We start from the raw sequence: 11,374 nt of genomic DNA on the forward strand, positions 1-11,374 counted from the left end.
GCTATGATCATGCAACTGCACTCCAGCCTGGGCGAGAGAGACCCTGTCTCTAAAAATAAATAAGTAATAAATTAAAATGATTAAAATGATGAATTTTACATCATGCACATTTTACCATAGTAAACTAATGAAGCTGGAGTCACAGCTCTGCTCCTGCCTCTCGGGAGTGTAACTGGTGCCCACCCCTTTCCAAGCCAAGGTGATAGGAGCCCACCTTGTTTCTGTGTTTTTTTTTTTTTTTTTGTAAACATCCAAATGACTTCTTTCTTATTTTTATTTTTACTTTTAAGAAAGTTGTGAAACAAAGAAACAAAACAGGTAGGTTTTACTCACGGTAAAACTCTGGGTGATAACACAAGGCAATAATGAGGGGGTTGGGGACTGAGTAAATAAACCCAGAGAGAAGTAAACAATACCAGAGGGAGCAGCAGCTGATGGAATGTGGGAGGTGAGGACCCGGGAAGGGGGCGTCCAGGGTCTGAATCAGCCTGGAGCCCCGGGGTGGTGTCTTCACGGGGCGATGCCTCCACCCAGCTGGGCCTGCACTGCAGGCTGGGCTCAGACCGGGGACGCATCTGGCCCATCAGGACTCCAAGGCACAGGAACCCTTTCCTGGATCTGCTCTCTGCCCCTCCCGGACTCAGGCCCCCTCCTCCACATTCAATTCCCTCGCTCACAGTTCATGAATCCAGCCTCTTGCCTCCTAAACCAGACCCTGCATGAGGCACCCCCTCTCCTGTTGGGGCATTGCACAGCCTGCACGAGGCACCCCCTCTACTGTTGGGGCATTGCACAGCCTGCATGAGGCACCCCCCTCTCCTGTCTGAGGCATTGCACAGCCTGCATAAGGCACCCCCTCTACTGTTGGGGCATTGCACAGCCTGCATGAGGCACCCCCCCTCCTGTCTGAGGCATTGCACAGCTTGCATGAGGCACCCCCTCCCAGGGGCACTCAGCCGGCTTTGTCTGCCTCTCCCAGGCGACCTCAGGCCGCACCCACACTTTCTAGACCAAATGGATCCCCCAAAATTAAAGATTCCAAACCCGCCGATGCTGAGTGACAGAGTAGAAAGAGCATGGACGTCCTGGGCTGCCATGGTGCCCTCCCTTCTGTGACCTTTGATTGTGTGACCTTGACAAGTCACAGAAACTCTCCCCTCAGTGCCGAAAACTGGGAGGCGCAGCATCCACCTTGCCCACTTCCTGAAGCGTTGTGGAGATGGAGTGACCTGCTGTGTGGGAAAGTATACAAAGATAAATTAGCATAATGAACTCAGGAAATTTCAAGTCCCAGCCTGACTTGCCGTGTTCCCCTTCTGTCTTCTGCAGTGACCTGAAGTGCTGTAACCACCCATTCCCTTGCCCAGGGGCCTGCCTGCTCCTCCCAGGCCACTACTCAGAGAGGTCTCCTCTGTGTTTGCTTGGAAGGTTCCTGGAGCTATAAGCAGGTCGCTGAGAGCCCTCTCCCCAGACCCAGCACCCCCGCCCCTGTTCTCTTGCTGTTACCTGTCAACAGGCTTCCTGCTGTTACCGACCCCAGCGCAAGAGCCACAGAAGGCAGCTCTCTGAGGGCACCAAGCCAGGCAAGGCTGAGCATCCTCCCAGGGAGTGAGAGATCAGCTTCCCAAAGAAAGGTCTTCGATTACTAGTCTCTTAAAAATGCTTCAAATAAAACAAAAGGGGTTCTACAGCTACAAACGTTTGAGGAATTTGGCTAACCCAAGTTCAACCCTCCCCCTCCTTTCCCTTCCCCCACCCATCTCAGAAACCTAAGTAACCTGCTAAGTTGGGACCATACAGTGGTTAAGGCATGGGTTTTGTTTTGAAGGCAATTTTCAAATACACACAAGTAGAATGATTAGTAAAATCAACTCTTTGGACCAAAGGAGTTAAGGACATAACACCCCAAAATACCCTGACCTGGCATATTGATTATTTCAAGCCGAAAGCATCTGAGAAGCAGCAGTTGTAGATAAGATAGGACCTTCTGAGCCACCCTTTTGTCACCTCCCCATGGGTTCTTCTTGCCTGCTGCCTACATAGAGTAGATTTATCAAGGCAGGGGAATTGCAATAGAGAAAGAGTTTTATAGTCGTAGGGCCGGCTACACAGAAGATCGGAGTTTTTTTCTTTTTTGAGTTCAGGATTATATATATTACAATTTGCCTTGTTATAATACATTTGTGGCTTTATGATAAAAATAACTCAGGGACATATGGAATTCAAGCTGATTTGCGTAACTGTCACAAGAAAAAAAGCATTAAATGCATTTCTGAAATAAGTATTTTCATTTAATTTCAGAATCTCAAAACAGCATTAGACCTTGCCTTGTTTAAAAAAAATTAAGTTAAATACTAAGCTAAATAACCTTCTTGAAAGGTTTAAAAACACAATTGATATAGAAAATGTTTTCCCTCTAACCTCAACCTTACATAAATGGAACAGGTGAGGAAGAAAAGGTAGACAATTTCCTCAGCAGCAAAGATGGCTAAATCCATCAACCACCAACTGGGGAAATATCAAAAATTAACCATTTCATAAACCAAAAGATAACAATTTTAGGGTTACAGTAAGTAAAATATTTTTGAAACACTTCAAAAACTTTTAACCATAAACTAGAGAATCATCTCTTCATTGTAAGAAAGAAAGGACTAACAGAAAGTAAGACATTTAAACTAAACTGATTTTCAATCCTCTTAGAACAAAATGAAAAATAATGGTGGATTAGCTAAGCTTTGTGCTCTAATCAAACTAATTACAGTGATTTTAAATGGCAACAGCCAATCTGACTGGGCAGCTTGACAGTTCAGAATACTTTTGCAATAGTTTTTTAACGCAAATACACTAAAATGATGCGGTCATGCAATGTCCATCTTATGCATTCTGCATCTCTTTGCCAATCTCGTAGCTAAGGATCTTGTTCCAATCAATCTTAGTGCGTGTAAGTAGCAATTGTCGATGTAAGGCTTTGAAAGTAGTGTCCGACATTGTCTGATAATTCTCACTAATGGCAGTCTGGTATTCATTTTCTGCAGCTTTTACAATCTTTGTAAATTCTTTTGCTGTTTGCACTTCATTAGACACTGTTAGGGAATCTTGTATATCTTTATGACTCACTAGCTGAACATTACTGTCTTCATAATAATGAACCTGAATTTTCAAGATGCCAACCACTTGAGTGGTTGAAGGAGTGATTATAAACCTCCATTCTGACCTCCAACGACCATTCCAAAAGTTTTTTGCTTGGAACTGATGGCTTTCTATGCATGCAATAGTGGTTTGCTGTCCATCTATTTTTTTTTTTGCTATACGCAGTGCAGACTCCATTCGGGTAATGTTCTTTTACGTAAGCTCGCGGAGTAGTTTCTACTGAAGTTCTCCATGATTCAATTGCATTTTCTACTTCACAGGGTCTTGGATCAGTTGCCTCCTTTCTTAAGTGATCAAATTTAAAACAGATTCTGTTCTTTGGATCCTAAAACTTTCCATTTCCCAAGTCGCCATGTTTTGTTATCAATACCTGATCTTCATAACCTTCCATTTTTACAGGAGTAAACTGCTCCAAGTTATACTGTGCAGACGCACGGGCTGCTTTTTCTCTTCTCTTCATCAGACAGCTCCTCCTCCAGACCCGCCATCTTCCTTCTAGCAACAAACTGTGGCGGGGGCGGCGGCGGCGGCAGTGGCCACGTGACTTACCCCTTTCCGTGCGGTGCTCGGCGCCGCGCACCACCTCCGGAGTTTTATTATCACTCAAATCAGCCTCCTCAAAAATTGGAGGCTGAGGTTTTTCGAGGACAGTTTGGGGGAAGGGCGGGTGGCTGGGCAATGGGTGCTTGCTGCTGATTGGCTCGGGGTGCAATCATAGGGGTGTGGAAAATGGTCTTCGTGTACTGAGTTGCTTCTGGGTGGGGCCACAGGAGCAGCTGGCCGGTCCTCGTGGAGTCATCGGTTGTCAGAAATGCAAAAAGACATCTCAAAAGGCCAATCTTAGGTTCTGTCATAATGATGTTATCTGCAGGAATAACTGGGAAATTTGCATAGCTTTTTTTTCTTTTCTTTTCTCCTTTTTTTTTTTTTGTTCTGCTCTGCTGCCCAGGCTGGACTGCAGTGGTACTATGTCGGCTCACTGCAACCTCTGCCTCCCGGGTTCAAGCGATTCTCCCACCTCGGCCTCCCGAGTAGCTGGGATTACAGGTGTGCGCTACCATGCCTGGCTAATTTTTGTATTTTTAGTAGAGATGGGGTTTCACCATGTTGGCCAGGCTGGTCTGGAACTCTTGACCTCAAGTGATCCTCTCGTCTCAGCCTCCCAAAGTGTTGGGATTACAGGCATGAGCCACTGCGCCCAGCCCATATCTTTGTGTAAAATAATTTTTTTTTAAATAAATAGAGACAAGGTCTCAGTATATTGCCCAGGCTAGTCTCAAACTCCTGGGGTCAAGAGATCCTCCTGCCTTGGCCTCCCAAAGTCCTGGGATTACAGGTGTGACTCACTGTATCTGGCTGGAATTGGCATATCTCATGACCTCCAGAATAATGGCTGTAGTCATTTATGTCTACACATCTAGTGGTCTCTCATTAGTGTTGTAGAAAAAACTGGGTTCTTTTCTCACAATCATGACAGGCTCACAGACACTTTGAAGGGTGAGAAGGGTAGGATTTATTGGGTGAAAAGGAACAACAAAAAAAGGGAACAGGGATTCTTAGCATAGCAAGAGTCCTGCTAGCAGGCTTCCCGCCTCACAGATTGAATCCCAGATTACCACCCAGGAACAGGAGAAGCCAGGTTCCTCTCCCCTGCAAAGGGCACAAACTTCCCATGGCTCCACCCCATTCTCCCCCCACACCCCTGTTCTCCCAGTGCCTTCATAAAACTGATCATTCTTTGTCCAAAAGGCTTTCTGCTTTGGTCATTTCTTAGGTCTTCACTCTCTTGTGAAGATCCTCATGTGTATGTAAAATTAATAATACTTGCAGCTGGGCTTGGTGGCTCACGCCTGTAATCCCAGCACTTTGGAAGGCCAAGACAGGAGGATCACTTTAGCCTGGGAGATCACGACCAGCCTGGGCAACATAGGGAGACTCTCTCTACAAAAAATTTAAATACTAGCTGGGTGTGGTGGTGCATGCCTGTAGTCCCAGCTGCTCGGGAGGTTGAGGTGGGAGGATTCCTTGAGCCCAGGAATTTGAGGCTGCCGTGAGCTGTGATCACACCACTGCACTCCAGCCTCGGTGACAGAGCTAGACTCTGTCTCAAAAACAACAAACAAACAACAAAAAACTTGTATGCTTTTCTCTTGTTAATCTTTCTTGTATTTAATTTGGTTCCTAAACCCAGCCAGATGTTCCACTTAAGAACTAAGACAGTGTTAACCCAAAATTAGAGACTGAGCCAGGGGTCTCAGTTCATCGAGATTTGTTGAGTGAGAGTTTGAGGTCACACCCAGAAGAAACAGGTCACAGAAACATCTGTGGCCCATGCTCTTAGAAGCAGTTTTCAGAATTTACAAATGTCTTTAAAGGGAAGAAGACACCTAGGAAGAGGGAGTTAGGAGGTGAGTTTGTAATCGACCTTGTCAGTGTGAAAAATCTAACAGACTTTAGTTTTAGGGGTTAGGCTTAGGTTACAAACCTAAAGTTATACTTAATATGTGCTTGTTTTATGGGAGGATCTATATATCTTGAAAGGTTTAGGGCCCAGCAAATAATCTATGAGCAATTTGTGAGGGCAGTTGTGAGACTTTTCATCTCCTTGTGGGAGTCTGGCTAATGTATAATGCTTTAACACAAGCCTGTGAAGCAGCAGCTCTCTGCTTGGGAAAAGGTTGGTGTTACTGCGTGACTCAGTCTCCAGGCTTCACTTTGGTATAAAGAGTTTTGTGGTCCTGAGATTTTTCTTTTCCTTTACAATGGATTGAACAGATCATTAGGCTCCATACAGGACCCATCATCCACCTTCAACAATTATTAATGCCAGGCGACATGTCAGAGCTCTGGCTTCGGAAAGTGGTCGACTTGCGGGTTAGTAAGAAGAATTTACTGACAGTATAAGTTTGAAAAAGGAAAGTTTTAAATTAGCCGGGTGTGGTGGTGCATGCCTGTAATCCCAGCTACTCGGGAGGCTGAGGCAGGAGAATCACTTGAACCCGGGAGGCAGAGGTTGCGGTAAGCCAAGATTGCACCACTGCACTCCAGCCTGGGCAACAACAGCGAAACTCCATCTTAAAAAGAAAGAAAGAAAGAAAAAGGAAGGTTTTGTTAAAAAGAAGGAACACTGCAGCAGAGTTCAAGGGAGGCCTCAGCGAGACAGGACAGAGCGCATCACAGCGGACTTTTCCATAGGGGTATTTATGGACCTAAAGCAGGAGCTGAAGGGTAATTTGCACGATAAATGATTACATTTTTAGACATTTGGTGCCTTGATATCAGCAAGGGTTCTGCATGCATGCAATCCAGAGATGTATAGAAATTCTAGTTACTTACTAATTTTAACTTGAAAAGAGGCCTGGAACCAGGTGCCTTTAGATAATAGGGAAGCCTAATTACGTCTAAATTCCTCAGAGACAGGGGTTTTTGTCTCCGGAGGTCTGCTTGATGGTCACCAGGAGATTTTTGCTCTCCTCAATTAACATTTAAGAATATGGAGGAGCCAGGCACAGTGGCTCACACCTGTAATCCCAGCACTTTGGAAGGGAGAGGCAGGCAGACGGCTTAAGCTCAAGAATTTGAGATCAGCATGGGCAACATGATGAAACCCCATCTCTACAAAAAACACAAAAATCAGCTGGGTATGATGGCATGCACCTGTAGTCCCAGCTACTGAGGAGGCTGAGGTGGGAGAATTGTTCAAGCCTGGTAAGTTAAGGCTGCAGTAAGCTGTGATAGCGCCACTGCACTCCAGCCTGGGCGACAAAGTGAGATACTGCCTCAAAAAAAATAGAATATAGAGAGCCTGGCATAGTGGCTCATGCCTGTAATCCCAGCACTTTGGGAGGCCAAGGTGGGAGGATCTCTTGAGCAGTTCAAGATCAGCCCGGGCAACATAGTGAGACCCTGTGTCTAAAAAAAAAAAAAAAAAAGAAATTAGCCAGGTGTAGTGGTGCTAGCTAGTGATCCTAGCTACTCCAGAGGCTGAGGTGGATGGCCTGAGCCCAGGAGGTCGAAGCTGCAGTGAGTCTATATCGCACCACTGCACTCCAGCCTGGGCAACACACCAAGATCCTGCCTCTCAAAAAACAGAAAGAATATGGGAGAGGAGGGATTTGGGAGTCAACCTGATGTCCAAATCCAATCCCATCACCAATTCACCGGTGAGAGGTGAAGTCAGCTGGACTTCGTGAGTCGAGTGGGGACTTGGAGAACTTTTCTGTAACTAGCTACAGGTTTGTAAAATGGACCAATCAGCAGGACATGGGTGGGGACAAATAAGGGAATAAAAACTGCCCCCCCCCACACCCCCCCCCCCCCACCAGCCTGCAGCAGGCAACCTGCTTGGGTCTCCTTCCACGCTGTGGAAGCTTTGTTCTTTTGCTCTTTGGGTTCATGCCAACTTTAAGAGCTGTAACACTCAGGGCGAAGGTCCGCAGCTTCATTCTTGAAGTCAGCGTAGACCACGAACCCACCAGAAGGAACCATACTCCGGACACACCAGGACCCTGGGTAAGTTGTTCAGTCTCTGCATAAGTGAGAATAATACCTCTCACCTGAAGGGACTGTGCTGAGGACTACATAAAATTAGGTAGCTCTAAGACACTAGCTCCGTGTCCCAGGCAAAGTAAATGCTCAGTGAATAGCGATCATTGCTATAGACTATGTAGCAATGTGTGCTATGGGCCAAGAGTGTGAGTTGCCTGGGCTTGAATCTCAGCTCCTGCTGCTTTCTTTCTGTGTGATCTGGGATAAGTTACTGACTCTGTCTGTGCTCCAGTGTTTTCATCATAGTACCTACCACATAGTGTTTGTTCTAAATACACGAACTCTTTTAATTTTAACATTCAGAACAGTCCATGACAGATTAGTGAGGGCTCAATAAAGGTGGGCTTTGCCCCTGATAACACAACCTGTTGAATTCTATTTGATTTGGCATATATATATATTTTGAGACGGAGTCTCGCTCTGTGGCCCAGGGTGGAGTGCAATGGCAGGATCTCAGCTCACTGCAACCTCTGCCTCCCGGGTTCAAGCGATTCTCTGCTTCAGCCTTCCGAGTAGCTGGGATTACAGGTGTGCACCACCAGGCCCAGCTAATTTTTGTATTTTTAGTAGAGACAGGGTTTCACCATGTTGGCTAGGTTGGTCTCGAACTCGACCTCGTGATCTGCCTGCCTCGGCCTCCCATACTGCTGGGATTAACAGTCGTGAGCCACAGTGCCCGGCCTAATTTGGCATTTTACAAATTCCATTCACATCTATAAGTATCCTCCTTCTGAAGTGGAATCCCAGAGTCTGAAGTTTAACTCAGACCAAGTTTACAGCACCGAGCCGGGTGCAGTGGCTCGCACCAGTAATCCCAGCATTTTAGGAGGCCGAGGTGGGAGGATCACTTGAGTTCAGGAGTTAAAGACCAGCCTGGCCAACATGGCAAAATCTCATTTCTACTAAAAATATAAACATTACCCGGGCAAGGTGGTGCACATCTGTAGTCCCAGCTACTGGGGAGGTTGAGGCAGGAGGATCCCTTGAGGCTGCAGTGAGCCGTGATCATGCCTCTGCAGTCGTCTGCTTGATAGAGCAAGACCCTGTCTCAAAAAAATAAAGTCTCAGGAGTCTCATTTCCGGAAGAAATGTCAGATCTGTGGGCCCAACAGTTACGTGTTCTGTTTGGCTCGCTTGTGGATCTTACATTGTTCACAGGACATCTAAAGAAGCTTTTAGGTTGACATTACCTTGAAAAGCTGGAGATACAAACCAGGAGAGGCTTCAAGGTGTCCCTCCCCACTACCTAGTGAACAAAAGGAATCCCAGATCTTGAAGACCTTTACACTGCTGTGGAGGCTTCCCTGCCTGAGACCTATCAGCTGGAAACCCTGGAGTGGAATGTACAGGAGCTCGAGGATTCATGGATGAATCCATCCCATTACCCAATACCCACTGGGTGCTGAGCACTGGGGATGGCAGAATGCAGTGTATGCAGCTTTCCCTAAGTGACTTTGGACTGCACACTTAACATACGTAGGTTTTCTTTTTATGAAGTGTATAAACCAAAAATAAAATTCTAAGCGCCCCCCACCCCCCACCCCGCCAACCCTCTGAATGGACTTTCTCCTTGGCCAGGGCGCTCTTAAATTTTTCTTTTTTTTTTTTTTTGCTGAGATGGAGTCTTGCTCTGTCGCCCAGGCTGGAGTGCAGCGGCATGATCTCGGCTGACTGCAACCTCTGCCTCCCAGGTTCAAGTGATTCTCCTGCCTCAGCCTCCCAAGTAGCTGGGACTACAGGCACGTGCCACCATGCCCGGCTAATTTTTTTTTTTTTTTTTTTTTTTAGTAGAGACGTGGTTTCACTGTGTTAGCAGGATGGTCTCGATCTCCTGAACTCGTGATCTGTCCATCTCAGCCTCCCAAAGTGCTAGGATTACAGGCGTGAGCCACTGCACCCGGCCTTTTTCTTTTTTTTCCTTTAAGTTCTGGGATCTATTTACAGAATGTGCAGGGTTGTTACATAGGTATACATGTGCCATGTTGGTTTGCTGCACCTATCAGTCCGTCATCTAGGTTTTAAGCCCCGCATACATTAGCTATTTGTCCTAATGCTCTCCCTCTCCCTTCCCTTGCCCCCGACCCCCTGACGGGCCCTGGTGTGTGATATTCCCCTCCCTGTGTCCATGTGTTCTCATTGTTCAACTCCCGCTTATGAGCGAGAACATGCAGTGTTTGATTTTCTGTTCCTGTGTTAGTTTGCTGAGAATGATAGTTTCCAGCTTCATCCATGTCCCTGCAAAGCACATGAACTCATTCATTTTTTATGGCTGCATAGTATTCGATGGTGTATATGTGCCACATTTTCCTTATCTAGTCTATCATTGATGGGCATTCAGATTGGTTCCAAGTCTTTGCTATTGTAAATAGTGCTGCAATAAACATACGTGTTGGTGGGAGTGTAAATCAGTTCAACCATTGTGGAAGATAGTGTGGCAATTCCTCAAGGATCTAGAATCAGAAATACCATTTGACCCAGCCATCCCATTACTGGGTATATACCCAAAGGATTCTAAATCGCTCTTAAAATTTAACCTGAGAGATGGGTCAGGCCATGATGGGAAGTAGGGATCGGACATGCCTCATTATACCTCTCCAATATCAACAGCAACACAGACCTTTAAGTCTAATAAGACGCATTTACAACCTATTCTTTCTGAAGCCTGCTACCTGGAGGCTTCTTCTGCAAATAAGAATTTGGTCTCTACCATCCTTTATCTTAACCCAGACATTTCCTTTCTATTGATCCTGATGGATTTTTAGATAAAAACCAATTGTCAACCAGAAAATTTTAAAATCTATCGATAGCCCGGAAGCCCCCACTTCCACCTTTCTGAACCAAACTAATGTATTTCTTAAATGTATTTGATTGAAGTCTCATGTCTCCCTGAAATGTATGAAACCAAGCTGCATCCCGACCGCCTTGGACATATGTTCTCAGGGCTTCCTGAGGGCTGTGTCCTGGGCCATGGTCACTCATATTTGGCTCAGAATAAATCTCTTCAAATATTTTACAGAGTTTGACTCTTTTCATCTACAGGTGTGTTGGGGCCCACAATACCATACTCCAAGATGAAGGTCTCAGAAGCAGCTCCAGAAGTAAGTTTTTCTATGACCTTCTGCCCTTTTGTCTCTGGCCCCTTGTTCCCTCACAGGCTAGCCATAGAAACTAGAACCTTTCCCCAAGGCGAGCCATAGGAATCAGAGCCCCTTTTCCCCATGGCCAGCCATAAAACCCCAAAATATTGCTCTAATCCCACCCCATTTCTGTGTAAAAACTGGTCATAAAGAAATTAACCTACCTTGTTTGACTGTGGGTCATAAGATCCCCATTCCGGAGAGAGTCCTGCCCCACACCCAGAAAAAAAGGGACTGCTGCAGAGACAGGCCAAGAAGAATCTACACAAACAGGCCTTGCTGGGTTCCCCCACTCAGGCTGTTAGCGCTACATCACACCCTTTTTGTCCAATCATATTTCTATACAGCTGTCCATACTTTGTTGAACCTAAGCAAAGAAAGGGACAATCTCCTGTGAAAGGAAGATAAATCTTCCCCAAATCACTAAGCCAAAGGGAAAAGTCAAGTTTGGAACGGCGTTGGGCAAACCTGCCTCTCATTCTATTCCTAAATAAGATAGCTACAAAGATAAAAAAAATAAAAATTTTTTTAAAAAAGGC

General features: G+C 45.8%; 1 pseudogene; it reads right to left on the bottom strand.

The window, feature by feature from the left end:
* Positions 1-2,773: 2,773 nt before the first annotated feature.
* LOC101141616 (F-actin-capping protein subunit alpha-2-like) lies at positions 2,774-3,610 on the bottom strand (annotated as a pseudogene).
* Between the last annotated feature and the right edge of the window lie 7,764 nt (positions 3,611-11,374).

This window comes from Gorilla gorilla, chromosome 16 (genome assembly GCF_029281585.2).
Source record: "Gorilla gorilla gorilla isolate KB3781 chromosome 16, NHGRI_mGorGor1-v2.1_pri, whole genome shotgun sequence".
Taxonomy (NCBI): domain Eukaryota; kingdom Metazoa; phylum Chordata; class Mammalia; order Primates; family Hominidae; genus Gorilla; species Gorilla gorilla.